We start from the raw sequence: 17,944 nt of genomic DNA on the forward strand, positions 1-17,944 counted from the left end.
GTAATTTGTGTGTATACTGATCATGTCTAAATAACTAAATGTGTCTGTAATTTTTCTTTGTGGAGCTTTTCTCCCTGAGCCTCTGCTGAAAAAGGGCCTTTTCGGCTCAGTCAGACACCCCCGGTTAACAAATGTAAAATAAATAAATAAATAATGTTCAAGGAGCACTTTAAAAGTCACTGGTCCTGCCACTGCACTCTCCCTCCTTAAACAATCCCTACTTCTCATACCTTAATCTACTGCCTGCCCTTAACTCACTCTTCTCACTAGCTCTCTCTAATCTTCCTTGACTACTCTTTCTACTGAAATGTCAAAAGAAAAACCGCCAAAACCAGGAAGAATAATGAATCCAAGGCAAAGGAGCCAAACCGATGTAAAGTTAATACTTTATTAGGTACGAACAGTAGGTAAAAACGAACAGCAAGTAAAAACAAGCGCTTTCGCTCGGTTGTTACCAAGCTTTATCAAGTTGAAATATGAATTGCCACAGAGGGTTTAAATACTCTCTAGCGAATCGCTACTTAATCAATTAGCATATTGAATTAACAAGCCAAATATTCTGAAGTCAATATTCCCTTGGAAAACATGATCAGAACTTTCAAAATGCTGTCACACCAGTATATTAAAATGCTTTAAAACTATTCTAAGGTAATTAATAAAGTAAAAATAATTACCAAATCTGAAAAACATGTTAATTATAATGTTTTAGAATTAAAAAACATTCAAATATAACATTCATAAAAATATTCAAAAAAATGTATAAAAGATAATGTTTTTTTAAATGGATAAACATATTCTGCATGTAATATAATATATATATGTTGTGTATTTACAACTGGCTGATGAAATACATTTATTAATTGTAGTCCCAAAAGGGAATTATTTTAAAATATAAAAATAGTTATGCTATAGTCGGGCCATTCTTAATTTAAGGACACTGCTTATATTTATGTTGTCATTCAAACCGGGGTGTCTACCTGCATCCAACTTTAATTGCCATAAAAGTTCTTTATACTCAAGAGTTGTTTCCCAATCTCCTCCCCTGGCATCAGGCATCACTTGTTCTAACACTATAAATTTGAGGTCTATTTTAGGGCAGGAAAGGGAATGTCTATAAAATGCATTGGATTCCTTATGCTTGCCCATGTCGTAAAAGTGCTCATATATTCTTCTAAGTGGCCTCTCCGTTTTGCCAACATAGAAGCTAGAACAAGTGGTGCAGAAGCCCAAATATACTACCTCTTTACTTCCACAGTTGTAATAGTTAAGAGATTTGATGTTAAAGTTCCTGGAGGGGATGAAAAGAGTGGGAGCATTGAGGACAGCATGGCACTGTTTATAAGACCCGCACTTGAATGTGCCCAATTTTGGGCCATGGGTATTAATCGAATGGACAGGTTTCCTTTCAAATAACTCCTTGAATTTCATATCCCTCTTTCTTACAAATTTAGGGTGTGCTGGTAATATATCCTTGAATTCATCGTGGAAAGTCAAAACAGGCCAATGCCTCCTAATCACCTCCTCAACTCCAGTGGTATTAAAAGAATATGTGTAAATAAAGCTGCCCTGAAATGTGTCAGTTACCGCTGTGTTGTTGCTTATATCAAAAGGTCCCCCTTTACCAAGAAGTGGGGGGTATTTTGTTTCTCTATTTTCTATCACTTCCTGTGCCAAGGAGTTAACAAGAGAAGTCGGGTAACCCCTCTCAGTAAACAAGGAGTTCAAAAAGCCAATTTCATCTAAAAAATCTCCTGAAGTACTACACATCCTAGAAGCTCTAATAAATTGGCCCTTCACAATGCCTTTTTTTCTGATAGAATGGGTGTCCACTCTGAAAATGCAAGTATGAGTTAGAGAAGGTAGATTTTCTGTATAGTTTAGAATGAAATGCTTGATTATTATAATCTTTGTATAAGGTGACATCAAGATAGTGAAGTTCATTTTCACTAATATTGTGAGTGAACACTAAAAAGGAGGTGGTGGAGTTGATGTAACGGAAAAAATCTAGGAATTGGTTAAAGGTGCCATTCCATAGGATGCAGATGTCGTCCAGGTATCTCATGTAATGTGTTAGATATTGGACCCAAGTGGTGGAAAAAATAAACTTCTGTTCCCATTTGTGCAAAACTACATTGGCATACAGGGAGGCGGAGGAGGCGCCCATAGCTACACCTTTTTTCTGTCTGAACAGTTCACCATTAAAATAAATGAAGTTATTTTGTAACAAAGTTTCCATTAACTCAACTAGAAGACTAGTCATTTTATTACTGAGCCTGGCTTCAGTGTTCAAGACATCGTTGAACCACTCCAACCCAGTGGAGTGCGGTATGCTAGGAAATAGATCTTTGATGTCTATAGTTATCATGAGGAGTTCAGGCTTGAAAAAGCCGGGTTGAATACCTTTAAGGAAATCCCAGGAATCCTTACAAACGTGTTCATCATCACATTTAAAACTTCTAATCCAGCTCTATCAAAGATTTCACATAATTTCTTGTGGTACAAAGTTCCCAGTTGAACATTATTATACTCTTTCTACTGTCTTCTAAAATCTATTAAGCAAATTGCCTCAGAGAAACATTCTATTGTAATTGTCTTGCCTTCATGCAGCTACATTATGATAAAACTGAGTTTTTGTAACCACTTACCCCAAAAACTATACTCATCTTAATGACATATTTCTTTTTATACATCTTGAAATAGTTATGCTATACTCCTGATTATTGACACTTTATAACATTGTATTGCTACTTAATACCTTGTAATAATCCTGTAACATTGCTGTTTAATGCTAATTTATAATGAAAATTGTATAATATGTTGAAGCTTTTCTCCCCAGGCCTCTGCTGAAAAAGTGCTCTTCAGCTCAGTCAGACAATCCCGGTCAACAAATGTAAAATAACTAACTAACTAAATAAATAAATAAGTATTTTTCAAAGAAGTAAGACAAAACTGGTGCCATTATGGTGTTAGAAACCCTGATATCTCGAGTGTTTTTTGCAACTTACTTTATCAGTAGTACTTGTTAAAAATGAAATTATCAGCAGATCACACAGACTAACTGTACAACTGTATATTCTTATGCCGAATAGTTTATTGAAACAAGTCAACCAAGCACTACTGTGAGATTAAAAACATTGTTTTCTTTATAACACAGGTGCCCTGCACTTCTTCAGCTGACTCAAATAACAAAATGTTCACCAAAACGTATTTTACAACCACTTGTCCTTAATGAAAACATTGTTTTCCTATATTGAAGCCTTCTTTATCTGCATCCTTATTTCAGTCCAGAGCAGGCCAGAATCTTCTTTCATTGATAGACTAGTCTATAACTTTTTTTGCTGTGTTAGCTATTTCCCTTTTCACTTGAATATCTGTGTATACTCAACTGTTTAACAATAGAGGCTTGTTGAAGTATCATAATGCCATTTGTTAGAAAGAAATTCAGAAGTATAATACTTTTTGTTCCACACAAGCACATTCTGTTATTTTAATCATACTTGTTTACTGCATATTTCTTTTCTGTGCTTACAAATGCAAATGCTGTGTTTTAAAAATATCACACTGTTACTATAATTACCAAACCTCTGTTACTGTGAAGGAAAAACAGTTCTACCAAATTATATATATATATATATATATATATATATATATATATATATATATATATATTATTCTATCAAATACATGTTATTACTCTGATGGAAACTAGCTTTTACTTTATGTAATTCTATCAATTCCCCCTTTTTATTTTGAAAACCAAAAAAAAAATGTAATCAAAATTTAAATCAGACTTTGAATTTTACAGAAAATTCATGTCTACATTGGTTGTTGCTTTCTTTACCACCTACATTAACTACAATAGATACCTGACTGACAGTCTTTTTGATACAAAGTTTAGCACACATACACATTATTATGATTAACAAAATAATAGCTACTATAGCAATTAAAACTGTGATAATGGTGTTTCACCATTCTGAAAATAACCCATTTAACCAAGCACTCCAGTCGCTGTTCCATGTAGTCTCAGAGAATTTACCACATAAGCACTATCGCTGTAAATATTTACTGGGTGTAAATGCTGCAAAACATATTTTCCAGCTTCTAGCTCACCCCTTTGTGCTAACATTTATCCTGGTAACTTAACCATAACTTGTTTGTTTCTCTTCTGCAATGTCACTATTGCATACCCAGTGTAGTACTTTCCATTCTTCCAGAAAAGTGCACCATCCATATACACTATAGAAATGTGGCAGTTGTATTGAGGTTGGCGCCAACAAAATATTAACTAGTGCTTCTCATAGTACTTTTACGAATATTTAAAAGGTCCGAATTAAGTCTGGCACACCACTCTTAAACTGAATTATCATCATGTACACAGACTAACTGTACAACTGTATATTTGTATGTTCAAGAGTTTATTGAAACAAGCTGACCAAGCACTACTGTGAGATTAAAAACATTTTCTTTATAACACTGATTACTGTCAGATACACTGCACTTCCTCAGCTGACTCAGATAATAAAATGTCCGCTAAAAAGTCTTTTACAACAACTTTTATAGTTTCAAAACATTGCCCTTGATGAAAACATTATTTTCCTGTATTAAAGCCTTCATTGTCTTGCATCCTTATCTCAGTCCAGAAAAAAAACAGTTCTCAACAGGCAAAAATGTTCTTTCATTGATAAGACAGTTTGTAACTTTTTTTTTGCTGTGTTAGCCATTTCCTTTTCACTTACATTTCTGTGTACATTTCACTGTTTATGATATTTCAACAAGCCTCTATTGTTAATGCCATTTGTTACAAAAACATTCAGAAGTATAATACTTTTTGTTCCACACAAGCACATTCTGTTAAGCTAATCACACTTGTTTACTGCATATTTCTTTTCTGTACTTACAGATGCTGTGTTTTAAAAATATTACACTCTTACTATATTACCAAACCTCTGTTACTGTGAAGGAAAACAGTTTTACCAAATTATACTGTATCTCTCTCTCTCTCTCTCTATATATATATATATATATATATATATATATTTTTTTTTTTCCTATCAAATACATGTTATTACTATGAGGGAAACCAGTTTTTACTTTATATAATTCTGTCAGTACTGTTCTTGCTTTTTAGCACTCTAAATTAGTATGTCATCTGTTACACTGGCAACTCTTAATAGCTATTAATTTATAGTTGCTATTGGCCATTAGAAATGCTCAAGGGCTGACAAGATCCTGAAAGCTGGCCTAAAGAACCTATAATGGTATAAAGGTTTGTTGAAAATATAAAGTGTGGAACTGGCATAATCTAGCCTAAACTTCCAAAAACCCTTGGATTTTGTGGAGCAGTGAAAATAATTTGGTAGCAGCATAGTTGCAATGTGTCCTTAGTATTCTCTCTATTTATTTCAGTACTGTAACCAGGTAAGTGAGCTGGAGGTTTGAAGTTGACAGTGTTCCTTCTTGATCTGGTTGATAAGATATTATGGGTCAGTGCAAAATTTAACCATGCCTTTCTTCACAACTGCTACTGTACTGTTTATCCAGTTAGTTGGTTCTCTTTGACTGACTCATATTGACTCCATAGCTCCATATCTTTTAGTTCTTTTTCATTAATTTTTTTAACTACAGACATTCGTGTCGACTTGGAAAATGTTAATCACAGACACATTTTACTGTATTTGTTAGTCACAGTGGGTGGCTGGCTAGTAATGTTATAAATACATGAACTCATCCCTGAATTCTGCACTTAATTTTAGTGTTGGACTACCTTTATATTGTAACAGTTTTAAAAGGTTTCAAACATTCAAAAAAGAGTGTCTTTGTGACTGCTGTGCACACTATTTCTCACATTTCCCAAGACTTGTCTCACAGCCTGTCTTGGTGTTTCTCCACTATCTATGGGCTGTACACACTTAATGTATACTGCTTTTTTACCACATATTCCAATATAAAGTAGACTAGTTTTCATCTGTATGGCATACGTTCTCTTTATCAAGCCCAAGTAATATAAGCATCTCTGCCCAATATATTTGGTCGTTTTAGCTGTTTTTTTAATGTCATTGTCCAGAACAACAACTTGTACTCTTTTTATTTTCATTCTCAAAGCTTACATATACTTGTCCAACAGCTTGTTTATGTCCAGAATATGAGTGTAACAAGCATGCATATATGCACAAATTACAGTTTAAACACAGCATCTTAAAAGAGGATTCTACCATTAAGTTGCAGCCTGCAAGTATCCAGTGGAAATACAGCTGCTTGCCTTTAATCCATAACTTTGCAGACAAGAAATATCTTTTATTCTTATTCATCGCTTGGATTGAATTCCCATATTCATTCTGGCCTTCACTGACTATGCTTAGAGTGTACTGTATTTACAAGATGTACTTCAATATTATCCACAAACATTTCTGCTTTGACTGTTGTTATGTCTCAGAAATATTAATATTTAGTTGCTGCAGTTGTTTCCATTTCTTACACAATTAAGCAAAAGTATTCTCTCCAGTCATGATTTAAAATGGTATTTGTTTTTCATGTCCAAAGCCACACTATCACACTGTTTTGTCTCCAAGCACTGTCTTGGGTGCCATATTGCTGTTTGTAATTTCATCTTTATTTGTACTTAATATTGCCTTGTTTGCATACCATTTTCATGAGCAGCCCATATTTTACATGTCTATTTCCATTGTCATTCTTTTTAGTTGCACACCTTACAGTTCCATCACATAGAAATCTATGGCTTTCTTTAATATTAATTCAATTTCTCCTGGTAAATAAATCATTCTTGCACTTTTGGTTTATATACCATGACATAAATATGTATTTTCTTTTCTACCCTGTGATTTTGTGTCTTTCTTTTAAAAGGTAACTGTTAAATACCTTCTTTGATACCTGCAGCATGAAATTGTGTCACACTGGATTTTTTTCAGATTTGTCCCTAAGGAGTCTGAAGTCAGCAATTTAGGATAGTTGAGTAAAGAGACACACACAGGAATTAAGATCTTAACTGAAAACTGACTCAACCCCTCCCAATGCCATAACTCACATCCAGTTAGCCAGTGCCTGTAAAGTATACCAGTGTTGTATTGTGCACCCCATTACTAGCGCATAGCCTTTGTTCTTAATTGTTGATTATAAGGTTCTGATTTAGAGTTACTAAGTTTGCTTAACTAAAAGTTTGTTGTATCTTGAACATAAAATCAAACAATTTTAATAAATCAGAAATTTTTATACTTCACACAACATTCAAATAAGAATACAAATGTCATTCTATTTGGCTGAACAGGCAGAAAATATAAACTCTGCTCTTCAGTATGCATAAATCAACATAAGAATACACAATGACAATTTTACACTGCCTTTATTATGAAAAAAAAGTCTTTGCACAGAGTATTTTTAGTGCACATTTTTGTGTATCTGTTATATATTTCTGTAAACTTAACACTATATTTTCATTTTCCAAGGCTGTAGCTGCTCCCACCCTCCTTCAATGCTTTGGATCATAGGATCATAAGAAGTTACTAGGCTTTTGACCCTGAGGCCCTTACAAGCCTAGGCAAGAATTTAGCCCATGTTCCGACAAGTCAGCACGCAATGCCCCTGTCCAGGAGGGACACAGGTGGAATCCCAAGGGTGTATTTTCTGCTCACCATCCAGTTATCCAGGTTGTGATTAAAAAGGATTAATGAGGTACTCTGCTTGATGTGGAGTGGGAGTCTGTTCCACAGAAGGGGGAGTCTCTGGGACACAAATCTGTCCCGCCAACAAGTCCTATTCATGTCACAGACCAGGTTGAGGTCACGCATGCAGGTTATTTGAGTGGAGCCTGACCTGCGGATATGCAGCAGTCCCATCAAGGCGGGGTCTGAGATTATTTTATATGCCAGACAGAGGTCACCTCTGAGAAGTCTGTATGAGACTGAATAGATGGACAGGGCCTTTAGCCTCTCTGTTTAGGGTAGATGTTTGAGGCCCTGGATTCTCCTGGTGAGGAACCTCTGTGGTCTCTCCTGCTGCTGCATGTGCTCTGTGAGGTGCATGCCAAAAGAGGCATTGTACTCAGTAATGGGTCTTATAAGGGAAGAATAGAGAAATGTTATGACCATCTTGTCCCTGGATGAGATACCCATACTAATGAGGTGGGCCATGTAGAAAGCTTTCTGAACAACAGAGGCAATATGGTGGTCAAAAGTCAGTTTGCTGTCAACCTGGGTGCCTAAGTCTCTCACGAGTGATTGTGTGCTTAGGACCTTGTTATTAATGTGATAATTTGTGGGGATGTCACATTCCCAAATGGGATGATGATGCATTTTTTGGCATTCGGTTTGAGGCCATGTTTTTGGCACCAGTCATTTGTTTGGGTGAGATCCTCTTGAAGGACATCACTAGGGGAATTGATGATAGCACCCAGCTTGCAGTCATCTGCAAACTTGGTCAGCCATAGCCCACTGGTTTTGGCCTGCACCTCAGAAAAGTATATCCCAAACAACAAAGGCCCCAAGACTGATCCCTGGGCTACACCACTCATTACAGGTTGACTGCTTGAGTTGGCATCCCCTATTCTGACTAGGTGTGTTCTATCAGTGAACCAGTTTGCTACCCATCTGGTAACTTACATATTGATGCCTAGTTGAGAGAGTTTATCTATTATACCTGAGTGGGGAATAGTATTGAAGTCTTTGGCCAGGTCAAGGTAGAAGATGTGCATGGTCTTCCCCTCATCCATGACTTTGGTGACTGTGTCAAGGAAGTTGACCAAATTTAACAGGCATGACCTCCCCTTCATGAAACCAAATTGTATGAGATTGAGTGTTTGGAGGTTGCCAATGTCCTTGTTAATGAGGTCCATGATAATCCACCCCATGACCTTGCAGATCTTACTAGTTAGGCTGATGGGGCTATAATTTTCTGGATCGGTAGACGCTCCACCTTTGTGCAAAGGAATGACAGTGGCTGTCCTCCACTCGACTGGGATGAAGCCAGTATTCAGGCTTTGGTTGAATAGAGTGCTTAATGGTGCTGCAAGTTCCTGCCTGAGTTCATGTGGGATGCAGCCTGAGATGTTATCGGGTCCCATGGAGGCTGTATTTTTTGCCTTTGAGAAGGTAGTGATGACTTGCTCTCTTGAGATAAAGGGAGGAGGGCAGGTGCTGGGAATGTCCTGATTTACTGATGGGGGGGACAGAGGGGTGAAGTTTTCACTGAATCTGTCTGCCAACAGGTTGGCTATATCTGTGGCATTTACATATGTGGTATCCTTGACCACCAGTCCTGAGCAGATCTGGGTGCTTCCCATGAGATTGCAGACATATGTGAAGAAAGCCTTGTGATTGTGCTTAGTAGATGTGGCCAGTTTGTACCTACCTTATCTCTACAGACTTCTTCTCCAGCTTACAAAGCTTCAGCAATGAAAACCTATCACAGACTCTTCCTGTGAACTTAATTTTTTCTGACTTTTATTTATTCCCTTCTGTGACATTATCGGGTCTATATCAGAAGATCAAAGTTTCAAAACTTCGAATCTGATATGGTCGATGCCATATGATCGAAGTCTTGAAACTTCAAATCTTTTAATGGAGATCTCCGTACAGCATGGAAATGGAAGATTTCCCTTTTCTGCACTGTAATGCGATCTCGAAGTTGGTGTATTTAAGTAGCGGGGGCTGTGAGGTGTGCAGGGATCTTGCTTCATTACCACCTTGTAGTGTCCCTCCCAAGCTACCTGCAGCTTGTTGTGTCTGATAGGAATGAGAACCATTACCTGCTGCACTACAGCATACTCTGTAGTGCGAGCATTCCTGTCATACTAGACCTTTTTCTGAGTGGTGCTTCTGCCAGGGTCCCCTGGGCCAAGCCCATGAGTTCCCTGAACCTTGTCCTGAGGTTTAGGACATATGCCACAACAGACTCTTTGTGGAATTCACACTCACCCTCCCACTCAACTTGAATCAAATCTAGCGGTCCCCTCACCCTAAGCCCATACAGCAACTCAAAGGGTGAAACACTTATGGATTCCTGGGGCACCTCTCTGTAAGCAAACAACACATGGGGTAAATATTTATCCCACTCCCTCTTAAACTGGTCTGCAAATGCCCATAGCATCATCTTGAGTGTAGAGTTTAACCTCTCAACAAGACCATTAGTCTGGGGATGGTAGAGGGTGGTCTTTAGGTGCTTCACTCCACAGTATTTCCACAGACAAGCCAGCCGGTCTGACATGAAATTGGCACCTCTGCCAGTCAGTATTTCTTTTGGGAAACCTACCCTGCTGAAAATCTCTAACAAAATGTTTGCCACCTTTTCTGCCTCAATGGAGGACAGTGCCACTGCCTCAGGGTATCTGGTAGCATAATCTACTACCACTAGTCTAGGATATACTTTTTCCCTGTGGAATTTGGGTTACTCAGAGGCCCACAATATCCATAGCTACCCTCTGAAATGTCTCCTCAATCACAGACAAAGGCATCAAAGGAGCTTTCACCTTGTCTCTTGCCTTGCCCACCTTTTGGCACTGCTCACAGGTCCTGTAGTACCCTGTTACACCTCTGGAAATCCCAGGCTAATAGAAGTTCTGTATAATACATATATTCGTATGTTTTATGCCCATATGACCTGCAAAGGGAATATCATGGGCTATGGCTAGAAGTGACAAACGTTAGGCTCTGGGCACTGCCAACTGCTGTATTCTCTCACCCTCTAGCCCTCTCTCAGGGGTTCACTCTCTGTACAGTAACCCTTTGTCCCAGTATACAGATTCTCCCTTCCCTTGAGAATCAGGTGCTTCACTAGCTACCTCCCTCAGGCCTTGTAATGTAGGTTCTGAGAGCTGAGCTCTCTTTGTAACCCTTCCCAGCTGCTCTTCCACAGGAAGTCTGGTATCCTCTGACAGTGGTGCCTCACTGTCAGCTTGGATACTACTACTCACCTCTGCCCTTGCAGTCACTCTGTCCAAGGTAATATCAGTACCCCCAAGCAGCTGTGGCTCACCGTCAGTCTCACTGCTACATGGTAGCTCCCTCCCTGAAGCAACCACCTCACCAGTCCTGGCTGCAAGTGTGCGGCCTGCGTGGGTCTCCCCCAGGCTACCAGACCCACATGCTTGTCTCAAAGCCTGACTGCATGTAACTGCATGCACAAAGGGTACTGCATTATCAAAATCACTCTGTATCAGGACATCTGCAGGGATATTCTCAAACACCCCTACTTGCTTGCTTTCTTTTCCACCCTCCCAGTCAAGGTGAACCCTAGCCAAAGGTATTTGGAATGGGGTTCCTCCTAAAACTCTGACTGGAGTAGACTGCCCAAGCAAGTAGTGCTCCTCTGTAACCATTGCAGGCTTCATAATGGTTAGGTCAGAGGAGGTTTCTCTCTTAGCTGTGGCCTCTTTCCCATTCACTAAGATAGTATACAATCTCTTGTGGTAGTTTGGTACACTTGTTGTCTCAAGACACCTTACTGCTGGCATTTTGTCATTCCCACTTACTAGCTTTCCCACCTTTTGTTCCCCACCCTGCTTCTGTGGACATCTGTATGCTACATGACCCCACTTGTTGCATTTAAAACATTTCGCCTTTGGCCCTGGAAGTGTACCTGGACTAGTGGCTTCCTCTGCTACTGACAGACTCTGTTGGAGCAGTCTGGGCTGCCCACCATGAGTTCCCTTAGACCCATATACATCACTAGGTGTCCCTTTCCTGTGCAGTGATGCTCTGCTTGCTAGATATAGGTCTGCCTTCTTTCCCAAGTCATCTGCAGTAGTGTATTGTCTGTCAGCTAACCGGATTCTCATGTCCTCAGGCAAAGTGCTAAGGGGTTGTTCCCTCACCAAAGAGTCTGACAGTCCTGCAAAAGTGGTGACCTAACATCCACTCACTCATCTATGAAAATAAGTGCTTAGTTCATCAGCATATTCACACACACTTTCATCTGCCTTGCGTCTATGCTCACAAAACTTTTTCCTATAAGCTTCAGGTGTTAACTTAAAACATTCTAAAAGTCTGTTCTTTACAACATTATAATTTTAACAATCAGTATCAGACAGTTTAGAAATTACAGTTACAGCTTTACCATGGAGTAAGGGGTCAGGAACTGTATCCAGAGCCCTTGGTCAATATTAAACTGTTTATATACCCTTTCAAACATATGAATGAAACTATCAAAATGATCCCCCACTGTAAATTGTGGAAGAAAGTTACTGACCTTTGTTGCTTCTGGGGTTCAGTTACTCCCTTCCCCATTACCTCCATGACTCTGCTGAAGAGTTAGCATCAAAGTTTCAAATTGCCTCTGCCTCTCCTTCTCCTCAGCTTCCAGGCATTGCAGTTTCCTCAGCCTTCAGATGTTACAGTTTCTCATTTTCCTCAGCCTCCAGATGTCTCAGTCTCTCTGCTGCTTCTATTTTCAAATGCCTGGCCTCCCTCTCAAGTCTCTTTAACCCCAGATGGATTTTTAAGTCCTCTGTGGAAAGGTTGGGCTGTCCATTTTCTGAGAGTTGTATATCTCCAAGGCCAGTCTGATTGTCCTCCTAGTTGCTATTCTGTGATGCAGCTGTGACTAAAGCTACAATCATTTCTGCTTTAGTCTGGTTGGCATACACCAATCCTTTAGCCTGGCACATCTCAGACAACTGGCTCCTTGTCAACTTGCCATACTCCTTTTCTGACATGCTTGCATGCTGTCCCTGACTAACTAAGCTAACAAAAACTAAATAAACAATTGTGGTATGAACTCTGAATGTTCACTGCTTATCTGATTGAGAGTACAAACACCTTCAGTGACCACTGTACACAGGCTACAGGAATTCACTATCCACACCACTACAGGCCAATTAATATGTGATGTGGCTAACTCACCAATGTCAACCAATTAATATGTGATGTGGATATCCTACCACTGCCAACCAATTAATGTGTGACACCTCTGCACTAGCCTAGTAATCAAGGACCCGCCATCCTCACCACTGGCAACAGTGAGGGACGTACACAATGGGAGGATGACAAGTACACACACAGTAAAGTACAATTTCCCTTAAGAGCATACAGAGATCACAGTCAGTTTGGGGGTTGGTTTCTCCCTCTTTCTCCAGATCCCCATAAGACTCCGCACTGGCACAGCTATAGGGTTAAGATCTCAGCTGAAGGGTCAAGCCAAGACTTCCAGCACCCTCTCTGTCCAACCAGTGCTTTGTGTCCCTGCCCAAGTAGCTGACACACACACTTTGAGATTTGATTTATATACAAACAAATACGCACGCACCTAGGGATGGCTGACACAGGTTTACTAGCTATGCCCCCTTCTGCCCATACTATAAGTTAGGTATCACTATCACCAACCCCTCCTTATCAGCTACTTAAGGCCCTTAACAAAGGGTGACCAGTCCTACTGTGTAATGTTATTATTATCCAAATGGGAATTGTGACCAAGACTTTCAAGGCTATTTAGGAGTGGCCTGTACAATGTCACCAAATACATATGCAAATACTTTAAGTGTTTAAATATGTCTCACAAATATCAGCCACAAAGATATGTTTAATTATATTTAATAATAAATAATAAAAGAACAAGACAATCCTCAAGCAACACAGTAACTACAGAGTTCATAATCACAGGAAATATTTTAAAACCACATTGCAGGATAGTCTCAAATAAAAACAGAAAACATATTTATTATATTCCTATCTATATCTAAGAGATACTATACCCTAAATCCTACTTACAGCAAGTGCAGATGTAGTGCTGATGATGAGTGGATGTTTCTAGGTCCAAGACAAGATAAAAAATTCACAGTCTTTCTCTGAGAAAGTTCTTAAATTACTATCAAACATTACTGCTGAGTCAGTTTGGATGACATCACATGTTGTCACCTGCCTTCAGTTCCTAGGCTAACAGATACTAACAGAATTTTAACATCTCTGTGTGAGAAGTACGTATCTCTCAGAAAAGCAGCAGGTAGGATCAGGAGCGGTCTTAGGTCAGCTGGTGCCCTAGGCAAAAGGACTCCACAGCACCCCCCCACACTACCCAGTATCCATATCCTGGTCTACCTATTCAAATAAATACAGGAAAAGTGCCCCTGCTAGAGCAGTGCCCTAGGCAGCTGCCTAGTTGGCCTGTGCCTAAGGCCGGCTATGGGTAGGATGTCATAGAGCAACAAATCACTTTACATTTTAAACATAGTAAATACTTCTCTCCAAGACAATAGAAAAAACCTCTAGCTCTAGATATCTTGTCTTCTTGCTGCAAGGAAACTAATATTTATAGCACATCATAAAGCACTTAAGTTCAACTTATTTTCTTTATGTTTTGTAAGTTAATCTTCTATGTTCTAGCAGGGTATGCTGTGGTTACCTTCTTGAAGATCAGTACATAACATGCAGTTCTTTATAAATCATATCAATATTCACAAATTACATAGAATTATTTACAAAATTCCAGATAGCTGGGCTGGCAGTGTCACAGCTGTAATGGATAATTTCTTTTTCAAGAAATGTGCTAAGTGGATTCATAAAATTCTGCTTCAGAACTGCTACACCCTGTGTATTACATGTTTGGGAGCTTAGCATTTGTCAATTAAATGTGGTATTTTTGCAGGTTCTAAAAAATGGCTCTCAGGGAATACAAAAAATATGCTTATTTTGCAAGGATTGCTACTTGGGGTACAATATGTGGAAGGGGAGCTTTGTACTTGTCTTTCTTCCGAGTAATTTCAATGTTCCAAGGACAGACCTTCAGAGAAAAGAGAAGAGAGTTTCCACTGCAGATTTAGATCCCCAGTAGTTGTGACATGGTTAAGAGGGGATAGAAAATCCACTCCTATGCATGTTTCGGCTCTTGTAATTTCAGATTCAAAAACTTGTGCCTAGAGAAGTGTCTGCTTCTTCTGCATTCTTTAGGCAGCATAGTATGTTTTATTTTGTTTTATTTTATTTATATTTGTTTACCAGGGTATTTAAATGATCACTACTGAACTATTTCAGGCTCAGCCTGGGTGAAATACAAAACATTTCACAAAAAAACTAAAATGTAAGCAATAACAGAGCAGTTCACACTAAATGCATAGAAAAACTGTGCATATGCATTTGAGTGAGCAAGCACAGTTCAGTGTGTACAATCAAACAGACTGTAATGTAACTTTATACATTAGTTTCTAAAGTGGATCAATCTTCAGAGAATCTTGAGAGAGAGGAGAAGAGACTCGGGAAGGAAATAGCATAGGTGATATGTATTGTATTGAAGCAAGAACATTTGGCTTGGATAAAGAAGTGCTTTTTGAGTTTAATTCCAAATTTGGAATAAGTGTTGACTTCCTTAATGTCAATGGGGAGAGCTTGCCAAAGAGTTGGTGCCAGAGAAGAGAAAGCAGTTGGGCAGTTTGGTTCTGTGGGTAATGAGAGCTGATGTGGCTTGTGATTACTGTAGTGTCTCAGGTTGCATGAGGAGGTTTTTTCATGAAGTCTAGCTGCAAGGGGAATAAATGTATGGAGTTGGAATAGTTTGTAGAGGTGGGATGCTAAAAGAATGTTAAATATTTGTTTTATGGATAGCCATTTGGCTTTTTTAAGGTAATACAATGATACTTATGGGTTTCCAGGTTCAGGGTTTGAACTGACCCGTCTTATTTCCTGTTTCCTCTATCTCTTCCTTAGTTAAGACTTTTCATTTTGTTTCTCCTTACAGAAGTGTAATTGTTGTTGTACTTAAGATGATGGAGACTTTGTCTACAGGCCCAGATAAAGGTGTAACTTATCTTGTCCTTCCAGTGCTTCCAACATAATCTGCAATTTTGTCCTTCCTGTTTCTTTATTGGCCCCATCCTCATCAGGACCAGTTAAGGCAGCGATTACTGAGGAATCTGGTGGCTATAAGCCACTGCCATTGCTTGTTTTGAAGATACTCCAGTGACAATTCCCTTCAATGTGATTGGAAGAAAGAGGTCTGTACCTTCAGTGTCAATTTTGCTTTGAGCCCTAGCAGTTATTGCAATGATACCCTTGGTGCCTGCAGTTCCTTTGGTCCTGAACTTTTGGATTGATGGCTTGAAGCCAGTGTCAGCAGCTGTTTCTTCAGTGCTGATCCAGACTTTAACATCATTGACTTTCAAGCCACTGGTGACAAGGGCTTCAGCACTAGGTTCAGTACTGAATGAGCTTTTGATGCAGAGACATATCTTCTGTCAGGCCTGTGCTGTTTCTGATGCCAAGATTTTAGTGTGGATGCTTTCAATACTGACTAGAGTTCAAGCATTGACTGCGACAATGATGTTGCACCTAACAGTACAAGAGCATTCCTGGGTATTGGCTACTGTCTCAGTTTCCAGTCCTGACCCATCTTGCCCTGAGTCTGCAACCTTACATTTATCTATAACCATAAGAATGGAATATTCTTCTAAATTACAGATTTGGTTTGATTGACTGGCCCCAAACAGCAGTGAGTCAGTCAGACAAGAAAACACAAAAAAATGCTTCATGCTTATCAAATGATATTTATACTGCACATAGCAAGAGTATATGTGCCTCGGTATGAAGGAGGTGTGGGCCTCCTTGAAATTGACTACATGTGTAGGTCTGTATTGTGGCTTTATATATTTATTTGATGACATCATCAGATCAAAATATAGTGAAAGTCCTAAAGCCCAAAGAGAAGAAATCAAAGTTGATGTCTGTGTTTAGTTTAGCAGAGACATTTTTCGAATGGAGTGGTAATGGACATCAAACCATAAATAGGTTAGAATCAGACAGCAGCAGAAAGTGCAAAAAAAATCTATAATGGAAAGGATCAGAAGAAAAAGGAAAGAAAACTGGAAATCCCACAAAATATTAACAACCAGATGTTGAAAATGTGATGCATTAATGGTAAGGGAAAGGTGAATTCCAACAAAAAAATAACAGGCTAAAAATGGTGGCCCAAGACAGTAGGCTATGTACACATTGGTTTACAAAGAAAATGTGAGAAATTGACAACTGACCTCATAGAAAATGTGTGAAAAACAAACAAATGAAGGTTCTATAAAACAGAACTCGAAAGAGTTGCAGATTTTGTTGCTGGTTGTGATACACTCATGATTGTGGGTCTGATTACTGAAAGACACAATAATGTAGCATGAGTGTTGCACTGGGGCTGTGCAAATACTGCAATATACAAGTACCTGTGAAACATTGGAAACATGAACCAAAACTCGTTATTGATGGTGATTGTATAACAGTGTGTCTGCTGTGTCATGAGGGCATGTGTGTATAAACAGAGAGCACTTGCAGGCCGGTATGCAGCAGTGCCATTTTGAGAGAACAGCCAAAGTGTTAATACATATGAGTTGAGTAGTCTATCTGTTTATAATTTAAGTTTAAGTTACTAAGCCTCAATCCTGATGTGTTTGTATATAATAAAGCTGCTTGAATTGAACCCACAACCATTTTTTCTGTTTTATCCTGATCGGACGAGCGACATGGTGCCAGAATAGGATCAAGAGTGAAACTTCGACAAGCCATGAGGTACAAAATTAATGGTCGAGGTATATTGAGCAGGTTGATTGTTACAGTGCTCAAATGATCAAGAAAGATCAGAAACATATTTCAGGTAATGAAAAACTTGCATGAATGATTTATTTCATAAAGAAAACAATACAAGGCATTCGTAAAGCACAAAACACATTATTAATCAAATGCAAAGCACAAGAGATATTAATTAAATGAAAAGCACAAGATGCATTATTAATTAAGCAAAATGTTCGAAACCACAATATTTGATAAAGTTATTCAAAGTACTTATGAGTATGTTCAGAACTACTTCTGATTTAAATAACGAGTATGTTAAAAGTAAAACGAGCACAAGAAAAGAATAACGAGCATGTTAAAAGCCAAATGAGCATAACAAGTACAATAAAAGGGAAATGTAAGAATGGAAAAGCAAAGTGGCTGCATTTTTCTAGTAAATGATTATGTTTTTTGCT

This window comes from Protopterus annectens, chromosome 2.part1, assembly GCF_019279795.1.
Source record: "Protopterus annectens isolate FY-2018-M chromosome 2.part1, PAN1.0, whole genome shotgun sequence".
In the NCBI taxonomy this organism is placed as follows: domain Eukaryota; kingdom Metazoa; phylum Chordata; order Ceratodontiformes; family Protopteridae; genus Protopterus; species Protopterus annectens.